The 14,086-nt window shown below is 37.0% G+C and overlaps 1 long non-coding RNA gene across 3 annotated transcripts in view; it reads right to left on the minus strand.

Moving 5' to 3' along the window:
* LOC141577642 (uncharacterized) overlaps nt 1-8,315 on the minus strand; it is a 133,050-nt gene extending 124,735 nt beyond the window's left edge. Inside the window, exons 1-4 of one of the 3 annotated variants that reach the window (XR_012506877.1) lie at nt 5,085-8,315; nt 2,305-2,393; nt 2,067-2,149; nt 694-738 (exon numbers count right to left, since the gene is read on the minus strand). This is a non-coding gene — a long non-coding RNA (uncharacterized LOC141577642). Of the gene's footprint in view, nt 1-693; nt 739-2,066; nt 2,150-2,304; nt 2,607-5,084 lie in introns of those variants that run through there. The other 2 variants (XR_012506875.1, XR_012506876.1) reach the window with 2 other exon arrangements.
* Between the last annotated feature and the right edge of the window lie 5,771 nt (nt 8,316-14,086).

The raw sequence follows: 14,086 nt of genomic DNA on the forward strand, positions 1-14,086 counted from the left end.
CAAGTAAATCTCCTATTCCACTCTCCAGTGGCAGACAACTTTTTTCTTCTACTCCTACCCCAATGGCAATCAAACTTTGCCTGGTATCAGGGTGAGAGATGTTATGGAGGGTTACCTACCCATCCCCAGTGAGAGACACCTTTTTTGCATGTAAGAAAAGGATTCAGAAAAGGGCCAGACATTGCACCTTTCCATCAGTAGCAGCCAGTCACCATCCACATGCCTGCACCAATAAAGAGTTTCTTTTAGGTCTCCTACTATGCCTCCAATCCTATTTATGAGTACCCAATTAGGGCATATGGACAAACACTGGTGAGCGCTTGCAGACTTTCCTTTGTGCTGGGCTTTCAAGGGTTCTAAACTGTTATGCTGATCCATATTTGACTTAAGAATCTGTGAAAGTTTTAGTTTGTATTAGTCAGGGTTCTCCAGAGAAACAGAACCAACAGGATATATGTATGTGTATGTGTGTGTGTGTGTGTGAGTGTAAAGAAATTTATTATAAGGAACTGGCTTATGTAATTATGAAAGCTGAGAAGTCTAGACCCAGGAGAGCTGAAGGTATACTTCTAGTTTGAGTCTGAAGGCCTGAGAAACAGGAGAGCTAATGATGAAATTCCAGTCCAAATCTGATGGCTGGAGAAGACCAACATTCAAGCTTTAAGTCAGGCAGAGAAAAAGAATATTTTCTTACCTAGCCTTTTATTCTGGTCAAGCCTTCACAGGATTGGATGAGGCCTACCCACAACAGAAAAGGTGATCTGCTTTACTCAGTTTACCCATTCAAATGTTAACCTCATCCAGAAACATCCTCACCAACACATCCAATAACGTTAATATAATTCAACAATAATAAACAATGTTTAATTGAATACCTGAGCATCCCATGGTTCAATCAAGTTGAAACATAAAATCAACTATCACACACTTGTTTTCTTTTTATCCGATTTTATAGCTGCCTCCTCTTTTTATTGTGCTCTATCAAAGGCAAATTTTGTGTGGCTCGGATCTCCTTAGAGATTCTTGTCCCTCCTTGGAGGGAATTCAGTGACACTAGTTGTCTTAACTCTCTGATGAGTACAAATAAGTTATGATTTTGTAGATTATCCCATATTTTTGCTGTCAGAGTAGGAACAATCTATATACAAAGTAGAAGCAGCTTTCCCAAGTACTCATAACACTCAAAGTAAAAAGCTTTTGAATCAAGACATGTTCAATGAACACCTGTCAGTTTTGTTTTTTACAGTGACTGGAAAGATAGGTAATAATGTAAGTTTCTACTCTTAAGGCATTACAAATATAGTGCATGGGAATGATGAGTGTGTAACTAATAATACTAATAGTTCAGTGAAAATAATTTAATAAAATATTCTTTAAGCTAAGAACCTAGGTCACTAAGGTACTTCATAATGTTCAAAAATAGTTATGCTGACTCAAATTTTGCTTAGAGCCAGGCCTATGTTGTAAAAATTAAAAATAATGGCACCATTGGCCTGATTACTCAGTTTATGACACACTCTTATCTAGATTTTTCACATCGAGTATTTGTAACAGCATATCATTTATGAGAATAAAATTAAGCTACTTTGTATTTTAAATGATCATTCTAGGCTCCCTAAATTTTATTCCTAAATTCTAACAAGCTAGCATCATGCTTAACATCTTGTCTTTTATGAACCATATTAGACTTGAGATCTGAATTATGACGACCTTAAACAGGTAGTAAAGATATACCTTATTTTCTTCGCTGAGTAAAAGCATGGAAGTAGGATGGTAATTTGACAGAGACTGACTACATTTTATATTAAAGTTTTCCCACAGAAAACACATAAAAATGGACCCACATCTCATAATAAATATCATTTCTATATTACTAAGAAGTTATCTTTTAATTACATGGTTTATATATCCAAAAACATAGTAACCTCCACTTTTCACTTTTTTGGTTTCAAATTATAAAAATAAGCTTTTAAAAATTCAGATGCATTCTCTAGGACCTTGAAAAGTTCAAAAGTTCTTGGCACAGTGCCGATAAATATACTAGGAATAAATGATATTACGCTTACCTTCTTTCCCGAGTCCAAGACCGATGGTGAAGTCAAGAAAGGTTACAAAGTTCAAACCACCAGCAGCAGCAGCTTTACTGTTCCTAAAGCAAACAATTTATAAACTAACATTATCAGAGAGAAGCCCACTATAGAGTCTAATACGGGAAAGGATAGCTGCGTTGTTAATGGATCACACGTGTTCATAATTGTCACTCAGATTCACATGGGTTAATACAACCATCCAAAATTCACTTACAATATGCTTGAACGACGAAGACTGCATTACTGGAACCTTCTGTACGCTGATAGCCTGGTTCTCCACTTCGAATGCAAAGCAATATGTGCCTTAAAGAGGAAAATGTAGCTTAAAAAGAAAATTCAGGCCAGCGTCAGTCAGTCGGCCGGACGCCGACGCGGCGCGGAGCTGCTGGGCGCGGCGCGAGCTGCTGGGCACAGCGCTCCTGCTCTTCCACGCCCGAGGCTCCAGCTCTCGCCCGCCTCTGGGTGCCTGCAGACGCCGACTGCCGTTCACCTACTCTCGGCCTGAACCTCGACGCCGACCTCGACGCCAACGTGCCCACGCTGACGCCGACGCTGACGTGGGCTCTCCGGGGTCCGCCCTCGGCCCCGCCTTGTCCCGTAGCGAGACGCCCCTTTCCCCCACCCCGGGCTGCCGGAGGAGAGTTTGCACCATCAAATCTCCACTGCCTTTAATCCTTTTGGTTTAGGGGAGGTAATTTGATTGATTGACTGATTTTTTTAAATGCAGGGACTGGGGATTGAACCCAGGATCCTGTGCGTGCTAAGCACTCACTCTGCCACTGAGCTATCCCCTCCCCTCCGTACCATCTTTGACTTTGTTGTTTACTGTGGGTGCTGGTGCCGAATTCACAACTATCAGAGTTAACCAAAAATTAGTACCTGAAAAATTAATTCCTTCCCTTTCATCACCGGTAATACAGCCAAGAATGACTTGAGCATGAAAATTATAATGTGGTGCCTTAGAATTTTCTGGAATCTCACTGAAGGTGGAACTTTGTCATGAAATTTTTATTTCAAAAATCTGTTCAGCTCCTCTGAGAATCATTCTAGAATTATTTACTAAGAAGTAACAGCATCAAGAAAATGTGGGTGGTGGCAGACTCCCACTTGCTCTTCTCCCTGATTTCGCTACAGGCAGTGGAGCGGCGTCAGTGCAGTTAGTATTCCTTAATAGAAAAACTTCCCACTTACTCTAACAGTTCACCCACTTAGTACAAAACAAACTATGGGCTAGGGGTCAGTGCCAACAGTTCTTTGCTGTTTGTCTTGTTACTTTTTAAATATGATATAATACAATTATCTCCTGAATTTAAGTTTCCTGAAGCCAGTATGACAAATTTATTTCAACTATTCTTCTGTAGATAGCTAATTAAGTAAACTAGTTCAGCAACTGATCACGTTTCACTAATTTCAACCATCTGCCTTAACATTTGTTCCTATGTGTACCAGCTTTCGTAGCATCTTTCCTCTAATAGCAATTAATGAAACTGTTAATAAGCTACATACATCATATAGTGCTGCAACAATTTACCAAAGGATAACATTATGAGACAAATTATGTTTAACAATTGTAGAAAAATGACTTTGATTATCAAACGTTGTACCACATTGACTAGTTTTCTTCTTAACTCATGCTTCTTAATTAACCCTCTAATTAATTTAACAGACATTTTATGTATAATTTGTAATTTTAAACTCTTGGTCTTATTTGCTGTCTATTTTTACATGCTGACTGCTTATATGAGACACATATTAATGAAATACAACCTCTGTGCAGATTACTGAGCCTTGATTTTATTTTTATTCACATTCTGAAGTTCACTGTGCTTTTTCATAAGAACTATTTTCAATTAGTGGGATGCATAGAGGCAAACTATATTATTACCTAGTTTTTGTGCTATATTCAAAGAATGGCACATGCACAAACACACATTTAAATCATGATTTTAATTTTTTAATGAGATTTCTTTATAAATACCTTGAATAAAACAGTCTACCAAAAAACAAAACATAAGCGGCCTTGGAAAATAAGTCCTATTGAACTAATTAGTCTTCTACAATAGCTTGATGGATTTGTTAGCACTCACACAAATGACAAATATAAAATATCATTTGACTTTGCCTAGGATTTGGTGTTTATTTTCATGGCAATTAAAAAAGACTAAATATATTAACACCTCTTTAATATGTTTTTATAAAATACACAGTAAATGCTAAAAGTTCATGTCACCAATATTAAGTAGCCCTCTGTTTAGCCATTGCTCTCGTTCAAATATACACCCATATGTAGTTGACCTTTGAACAACACAAGTTTGAACAACTTGGGTTCACTTATACCTGGATTTTTTTCAATAATAAATACTACTGTACTACAAGATCCTTGTTGGTTGAATTTGCAGATGCAGAGGAACAATGGATATGGAGGAACCACCAATACAAAAGACCAACCATAAGTTAAATGTGGATCCAACTGCAGCAGGCTGTGCCCTTAACCTCCTGGGTTGTTCAAGGATCAACTGTACATGCACTCACCCATACTCAAAACTTCACTCTTCTCTATGACAACCACCTCTGTTTCCATATCTGCAGTCAAAATACTGTTATAGAGGAAAAAATCCTGGATACTCTGAAATAGCCAGGACATCTTTACAAAGCTGCAAACTTTGTACATATATGTATATAGACGATCCTACACATTCCTCCTCCAATAAGTTGTTTGGGTAACATAGACCTAATTCAAGAATTTTTAAAAGAATTTTACCAATTTATAGTTCAGGCAATGTAACCATAGACAAGCCATGATTGAAGTTATGATTCAGAGCAATTAGTGTTAAATGGACACAGCTTGAGTGCCTTTTGATATTTATTAAACACATACGAAAACTTTTAAGTTTCATTTGCCATTTTCTAACATTGTTGTTAACAATCACAATTCTTGCATTGTCTGAAATATTCTACCCTTTTCCTTTCTTTTTTATTTTGGAATTTTCTTACCTTTTTCCTTTCTTTCTGTTCCAAGAAGCCTATGGAGTGCTTCAAGTTAATTTCTTATCGAATTTTACTACAAAAGACATATATTAGAAGATAAAGAACTAACTCATTAAGATCACAATAAAGAAAAAATCGTAAGTAATTTGGCAAAACACGGAATAGTTATAATTTTTTAAATGTGGCGAAAGTTAGCTGTAATATCTAAGCACCAAATTTAAGCTGTGAACTCTCTTGCAGCCAAAGAAAAAAGAAGATAAAAATGTTGGTGTCTACTGCCCTATTCAGAGTCCTCCTGTGGTGAGAAGCAGAATACAAGCAGCACCTGCAATCCTAGCAGAGGCCCCAAATTAGCTAGTCTCTTAGGCAGAACCAGCTTGTGAGGTAGTCTCATTCTGGCTCCATTCCCCTTTCCTAAAATAGCCACTTAATCTTGACTTCCATAACCTGTGCAGCAGATAAAGGTGAAAACACGCACCATAAAATTTAAGTACCACTTACTGGCTGGCAATGGGATATCTGGTCCTAGAGGTTTCAGACATCAGGGATCTAATTCTGCAGGTCTCTAGTGAATATCCACCCCAGACCCTACTCCTTCCCTTGATCACCACTCCAAACACAGCAACTCAGCAGCCATATTCTGTTGGGAGGGTGAGGCACAGGAGTTCCAAATTAATAGCTTTGCTCGCTAGCAATATACCAGTCATTTTCCAACCAAGATGCATTCATCTGGAATACAGCTAGCAAAATCTAGCATGTCTAGCATTATCAGGAAAATCAAATATTTAGCATGAACTTTTACCATGTAACTGAAGCAAACTCTTTTAACAATGGATGAAAACTGTCTTTTGAAGAAAATTATTAAACCATCTGTAATGATGACTTCAGGTTTATCATTTTGATTATTAATTGTTGAACTGGGTATAATGAAATAATGTCCTAGGAACTCAAGAGGGATGTGGGGCTGCACAGATGGTCCCTAGTCACTTCTTTTTTGCATGAAGAGGCCACTGTCCTTCTACAGAAATCAGCTGTTATTTCTCATGACTGTCAATGTTACCAGTTTTCATCTGCTCCCTGACTGTCTATACAATTGTCTGGGTAAGGTTTTGAAAGTGTGCCAACCTCTCCTCTGGAGTAAGCTCTGGACTGTCATTTATCATTTAGAGGGCTTTTTCACTTACTCCCTGGTTCACAATTTGGTTTCAGATCATAGACTGAAATCTGCCTTCTGGACCCATTGAGGTTCACTATATTGTGTATGTTATTGTTGTTTTCCCAGAGAGCCTCATACATTTAAAATACATTGGCTTGTGTAACCATAAATAAATAAGAACTTGCCAGGAGTTTAATATACAGACTAATAGCTTTAGAGGAATGCAAGTTTGAAGTTTCATTTTCATAGGCACCTTAGGTTTCCACCAAAAAATGACACATAAATAGGAAAAATGTATCTATTTCCTTCACAGTTACCTCTGGCTATTTAAACCAGGCCAATTCAAATATATACATGTAATACAAACCCTTAAAGCAAAACTTAAATATGCACCAAGGTTTGTGGATTTTCTCATGAGCCTCCTCTTACTTATTCCTTATTGATTCCTTCATTTCATCTTTACTGAACCCCATCTTCCAGAACTGTTATTCTTAACTTTATTTCTGCTTCTGGTGTTTGAGCATCAGCTTTTTCCAGTGAACCTGGCTTAGATGTATTTCTGGCTTTTGACTCCATGAATTATCTCTGGTAGAAATCCCTTGCTACAGCTCCAATAAAAAGAAAGAGGGAAAGAAAGAAAGAAAAGAAGCAACAAATGCATTCCTAGTTATAAGAACTCAGACATTCATGTTTTATAATTTATACAGAGTGAGTATTTAGATTTCCAATTTCAAGGTCATAGTGCATTAGAGCAAGTTCAATTCCAGATGATGTTTTGCATCAATAGGAGGCAGGTTATATCTCCTGGCAAAGTGAAAGTCACATGGAATGGGGAAATGGGAAAACTATTTCATGATTTTTTTTTTCCACATGCATTTAACCACTTCAGAGAATTAAGTATGCAGAAATTTAATCAGAAGTATGTGAACAGAAAGCTAGTGATGGCTTAGTAAGAATGTTTAACTCTTTTGAACACTGTGAAAATTGCCAGCCAGTTTTCAATAACCTGCTGACTACTCTATAAAGTAGTGCAATGCGATTTTGAGGGAACTTTTCCTATTGTCTTGGAAATTCTACTGAAGCTCCAATAATGAAAATAGTAGGCAATTAGTACATTTACTTCCTGGAAAAAAAAATGCTAAATACATCTATGCCAGACCTAACTAAAAGAGGACAGAAACAATCTAATGATTTTATTAAATCACAATGACCCACTTCCTGCCTCTATAGAGCAGAAAATAAATTGGAAAGGGGAGTTTAAATGGATTGTCAAATAGAGAGTGCTGTGCCATTCATTTCCTTTTCCCGCCTGTAAAGAAAAGAAACTGCTCCCCACCCGCAAGTGAAGAAAAATTGAAGTGCCTGCAATTCAGACAGGCATTTAACTTCCCAGCTAAATATTTGCTAAGGTAAGGAAGTCTTGAGGAACCAGAAGTGAAAGAGGTGATAATGTATTGGAGAGTTTGTAAAGCGTCCCTTGGAGACCAGGAATAAAGATGAACAAGAAGACTGACGTCTGCTCCCTGCGTGGAAAATTTTAAAGGCAAGGACCTGGCTTGTCAAAGGAGATAGTTCAGCTGAGATCAATTTGTCCTTTCAGGAGTTGGTGTGCTTAGAAAGCCTAAGCCTCCTTAGGCCAAATGGTCAACCTGTAAAGTAGCTAGTCTCAAAGCAAGTCAGTGGAATTCTGTCGGAGGTGGCTGCCTTTTGGATTGAGGAGCTCCAATAGAAGTGGCTCAGTGGGGTGTTCCCCTGGGGTCAGGAAGTAAAGCAGGTCAGGCAGAACTCATTGCTGTGTCAGGGGATGGTGGCAGGCTCTGTTATACAATGACCCTAATCGGGCAAAATCATCAGGTGTTCTGGACAAGGGGCTGATGGCCATTTGCCAAAGGAGTTTTATTTAAAATTCCAAGCATTAGTATGAATTTCAGATGGTGGATCATGACCAGTTTTAAAATATAAGTCTTAAAAAAATCCATGATGGACTGTGCTGCACAAACAGACTTATGCTTTAAAAGGCACCAAAAATCATGTGTTAGAGCATGCTGGCACAATACTATCAATATTCTACACCTGATATGCCTCTGAAGGCTATGCAGTGAAAAGAAAGAGAAAATGTGTGAATAAAGCCCTACGTCATTTTTAACTTAACAAAATAGGATGTTGATTTAATGTTAGCAAGTAGAAATATTTCAGGTAATAATTTGGCCTTTGAAAACAAATATTGAGGAGGGCTCCTAGAAAAATAGTATGGTAAGACTCCCAAATTGGTAGACCATCACATCTAAAACAAGGACCCAGCAGAAGTGGCTATCCTCACTCATCCCACTGACAGTGAAAAGCTGGGGATGTATGTCAGGGTCAAGAAAAATACTAAATATGAATCTTTCTCTCCTTCCTAAAATTAGCCCTCCTGATATAATATAGTGAACCCACTAAATGAATGAAAGGACAATCCAAATCTGATACTTTTAAACAAACATTAAAGGCAATAATTCTGAAGCTAAAGTGGTACTCAGTTCCAAATCTGAAAACAAGAAGATAGGGATCAAAATGTGCATTGTTTAGGAAAGGGGGAAAGATTTTGAATTTAATCATGTGGTGAAATCTTTCATTATGAACTTTTGCCTCCCAATACTTTCAAAATCTGCTGTTCCTCTTCTAGACACAATTCTGCCAAGTTTAGGTCCTCCTCAAATGTCACAATTTTTATTTCTAAACTGATCTTGCTTTGATATGGCAAGTCACATCTTTCTGTTTTCTAAGTCTTTCAACTACTGGAAATGACCTTTTGAAAACAATACCTGGAAAATTCAATAGAAAAAGTCTCTAATCTTGTAATTCACCTTAGATTCAACAATTTGGAAAAATTAAGAGGGAATAACATAGGTTACATACTTGAAGTTTCTGCTTTTGTTTAGCTCAGGATTTAACTGAAACCAGGATCTTTCCAAACCCCAAAGGTAGGGACTTTCCTGCTCTTCTCCCTGGTAACAAAAGAGAGTTTTTAAAAAGAAATCATTTTTTATAATCATATTCTCATTTTCTTTTCTCACATTTCTCACATGTGTACTAAACCTATAGAGGATTGCTAGGCAATTAAAACGTGCTGATATTTGAGTCCTACAAGTCAGTTTAAAAATATTTCGGCATTAGAGGCAAATAATGTGCCAAACACATTTTAAATCAATATGGATTTCGTTTGTTGGTTTGAGTTTATTTCTTTATTTTTTAAATTCAGGATTTGACATCTTTAATAGTTAAATTATTGTTCATGTTTTGGGATCAGTTTTAGTCAGTTTTCTATTGGGGGAATTTATCAATATTTAAATTTATTACTATATAGTTCACAATATCCTCTTTTAATATTTTTAATTCCTGAAAGATCTATTATAATGTCAGGCTTACATTCTGAAGCTCATTTTAGTCCACACACACCTAGTTGCGTTTCTACAGCTGGGCCACACTTAGTACCACACACACTAACTAGCAAAAAGGCTAGGAAGGCGAAAGATATCTGAATGAAATCTGGACTTATTAACACAGCATTTGCTTCCCCTCTTACACTGATTTAATATAAGGCTTATGTGGTTTCTTTCCCCTCCTAAGACCTTGCAGGACACACTGGGCAGGACAGGGTTCGGGGATAGCCCCAACAGCAAACTCTCTCTAAATCCTTCGTAACTAAGGAATGATTGCTTTTCTACCATCATGTCCAAATGACAAAGGAGAAACTCAAAAAGAAAAAGTTTGCATCTGTTAGGTACCACCTACATCTGCCTACAGATCTTCATGACGCAGATTGAGAACAACGTGCGTATGTCACTAGGCAGAGGGGGTTGAAGTTCATAGCATGAATCCCACTGGCAAGGATGTATTTTAGTGGGTTGAATCACACCCATCTGATAAACAACATTTGGGTTCACCACAGGGAGGGCTTGGAAAGAGAGAGGCTGCTCACGAGGAGACGCTGACTCTCAGGAAGAAAGTAGCGAGGAAATGTAGCAAAACAAAATCCCATTTAACTCTTGATGATGACTTCTCCAGCGTCAGAGCTTGCTGGTCATTGCTGTCTTGGAGGAAGTTACACAGATACTGATATGCCCAAATCAAAAAAAAAAAAAAAAAGTTTCATTCTTCAAATAACTTTTTATATGAAGTTATTTTTCAAATAACCATACCTGTGAGAGTCTGCAAAAAAAAAAAAAAAAAAAAGGCTATAAAAAACAAGAGAATTCTAAAGACATCTGGGTTAAAATCATCCCCCAGATTCAGTAGGACTAAAACTAATTCTACTTCTGAGTCTGTCTAAAATTTTGCATTTGGCTAGGTGAGTTAGCCAACACTGACTTTTGAAGTTTATTTTAACTCCCACAGTATACATAGTGTGTACACAATATATAAGCAATCAACATTTTTTTCAATTGACCTCTTACACAGCAATCTTGCTAAATTAACTTAGAAATTCTAATGATTTAGTCATAGATGCCTCAGAATTTTTTTTTAAGTATGCAATCATATCACCTGAAATACAGTTACAATTGTATTTCTTTCTTCCCAATTCTCATAACTCCGTTTTCTTGATTTACTGCATTGGCTAGATCCTGCAAGAAAACATTGAAAAAAAAGAATATTTAGCCACATTTTTCCATTCCTCAAATCAAAAAGAAATCTTTCAGTATTCCCCACTCAGGATTATATTTCTGAATTTTTTTCTATATATCCTTTACCAAATCAAGAATTCCCTTCTATTCATTATTTGTTAAGACTTTTGATCATGAATGAGAATTGAGTTCTATCATAAGCTTTATCCCCATCTATTGAGATAGCCACATGATTGCCCTCCTTTGTTAATAGTGAAATGCACCGATTGATTTTTTTTTAATGCAAAACCAATTTTACATTCCTAGAATAGGCTTATCTTAATCATGATGTATCCTTTTTGGATATTGCTATATTGGGTTAACTAATACTTTGTTTAGGGTTTTTATATGTATGTTCATGAGTGAGATTGACCTTTATATTTTCTTGCTCATAATGTCCTTACAAGGTTTTAGTGTCAAGGTTATACTTGCCACATAAAACAAGCTGAAGAGTGTTCCTTCTTTATTCTCTGGCAGAAATGATCTAAACTGATGTATTTCTTTTTTAAATGTTTAATAAATTTCATCAAAGATGACAAGTGGCTTGGGTGTAATTTTTGCGGCATATTGGATTTTGTTTGTTGGTTTATTTTTTATCCTTTAAATTCAGGATTTAGCATGTTTAATAGTCAAATTATTGTTCATATTTTGGCATCAGTTTTGGTCAGCTTTGTATTTTGGGGAATCTATCAATATTTAAATTTACTACTATATAGTTCATAATATCCTCTTTTAATATTTATAATTCCTGAAAAATCTATTATAATGTAATTTTTTCCATTTTTTATATTGCCTTCTTACTTTTTTCTTCATCATTCTTGCCAAATATTTATCTATCTTACTCTTTTTAAAAAACAAACTTTTGGCTTTGTCGATCCCTATATTAGAGTTGCTTTTTATTACATTATTTTATGCTTTTATTTTATTTATTGCCTTCTACTTTCATTGGATTTAGCTTGCTCCATTTAACTAAGTTTCTGAGATTGACGCTTGCTTTGTTGATTTTCAGCCATTCTTTTCTGAAATATATACATATATGTATATGTACATAAATATCTCTCACAAGTTTTGATGTGTAGTACTTTGCCATCATTTATTTATACATTTCTATTTTTCATTGTGATTTTTTTCTTTGACCCATGGGTTACTTGGAAGTATGCTCCTTAAATTCCAAACATGTGAGGATCATGGTTATCATTCTGACTGATTTCTAGCTCAACTGCATTTCTAGTCTGATAACAAAGTCTGTTTTCATTCCCTTGAGATATTGAGACTTGATTTGTGGTCTAAAATAATGTGCCTCTTGTCGAAGGGTAGGATCAAGATGGCAGAGTAGGAAGATCATGAGCTCACCCCCTCCCGTGGACACACCAAAACTACACCCAGAACAGCTCTCTGAGAACGACCTGGAGACTAGCAGAACAGGTCTTCTACAATTAAGGATATTAAGGAAAAAACACTGAGATGGGTAGAAGGGTCAGAGATGCAATCCAGTTAGTACTCACACTCCTAGATGTGACCCACAAGTGGAAGGGGATATCACAAACTCGGAGTATTCCCTAAGGAGTGAGGGGTTCAAGCCCCATCCTGGGCACCCTGGCCCTTGGGTCTGGCATCAGGAAGACAAGACCCCATAACTGGCTTTGAAAACCAGCAGAACTTACAACGGGGAGAGACAGAGGGTTGTAGGAAACCAAGACCCCACTCTTAAAGGGCTCATGTAAAAACTCACTTATTCTGAGTATCAGCATAGAGGTAGCAAATTGAAAAAGCATCTGACACTCTAGCTGACCTAGCAAGACCATCCTGGCACACCCACCAGCCTTTACCCAGCTCCAGCCTCAGCCCTGCCAGCAAGACTGCAGACCTCAGCACACTTCAAAAAAAGCCCCAGCCCACACTGGGCTTCAGCTCCAGTCCTCCCACTTCCCAAGGCAGTGGCCCCTGGAACACCCCAGGAAAAGCTTTGGCCTGCACCCACTCCAGTTCCAGCCCTGCTACCAAAACCACCTGGGCACATGCTGTCTGTACGGAGACACTCTTGCACATGCCTTAAGGACTGGCAGAGGTAACTGTTTGGCCTAATTCATAGAAACTAACAAACAAAATGAGAAGAAAGTCAAACAAAATGAGAAGAAAGTCAAACAAAATGAGAAGACAAAGGAGTTTGTTTCAAATGAAAGAACAAGATAAAACCCCAGAGAAAAACCCCAATAAAATGGAGATAAATAATTTACCTAATAAGGAGTTTAAAGCATTAGTCATAAAGATACTCACCAAACTCAGCAGAAGAACAGAGAAACACGGTGAGAACTTCAACAGTTAGAAAATATAAAAAAGAATGAATCAGAGCTGAAGAATACAAGAACTGAAATGCAAAATATACTAGAGGGAATCAACAGCAAATCAGATGATTCAGAACACTTAAGCAACCTGGAAGACAGAATAGTGGAAATCACCTCTCTACTAGAGAACTTCTGGATAGTTGGGACAAAAGCTTATTTCATTTTGATATCCCAAGCATTTAGCACCAGGCAGATGAATGCTGTGAGTGAATAAATGGAAAAAGAGAAAAAGGAAGGGTCTCCAGATACTTGAGGATCATAAAATGTTCTCCTGCTGTAAAATTCTTCTCTTTTTAGTGGTGCAATACACAAGGACTAGAGGCTTTAACCTGTATTCAGTACAACATCTGGAATATCCTGAGAGGAAATAAGGTAGCTATTTCTATATGAAAAAAAATAAGAAGCTCTTTTTAAAAAGAAAGGAAGGAAAATGCATATTTTTATCTCTAAATTAAATTTCCAATGGCAATCAGTTATTATATCACTATTTTTTACTTAAAAAATCATCACTTTTGAAAGAGGTGGAGCAAGGTAGAAGCAGTTTTTTGAAAAAATAAAGTCGATTATTTGACACAGCTCAGTTGGATAACTGGTCATTCATAGTTTCTCACAAGGAGTCCCCAAGATAACCTCTGTACTTTTAAACTTTGTGTTCTTGGCCTGAACTCTGAAAATTATTTCTGTTATCCTGACCAAACATTCCCACAGCAAGCACAATAGAATGACTTTCTCTACAAATACACGCATATTCCTGGCTATTTGAACAGCATGTCCTCCCTTGAGAAAATAGTCATCTCTATATGAATAAATTGATTAGTTAAGTCCATACTACTCCAACTTTAAAGTAGCATCAAAGGCTATATT

Source organism: Camelus bactrianus, chromosome 5, assembly GCF_048773025.1.
Source record: "Camelus bactrianus isolate YW-2024 breed Bactrian camel chromosome 5, ASM4877302v1, whole genome shotgun sequence".
NCBI lineage: Eukaryota > Metazoa > Chordata > Mammalia > Artiodactyla > Camelidae > Camelus > Camelus bactrianus.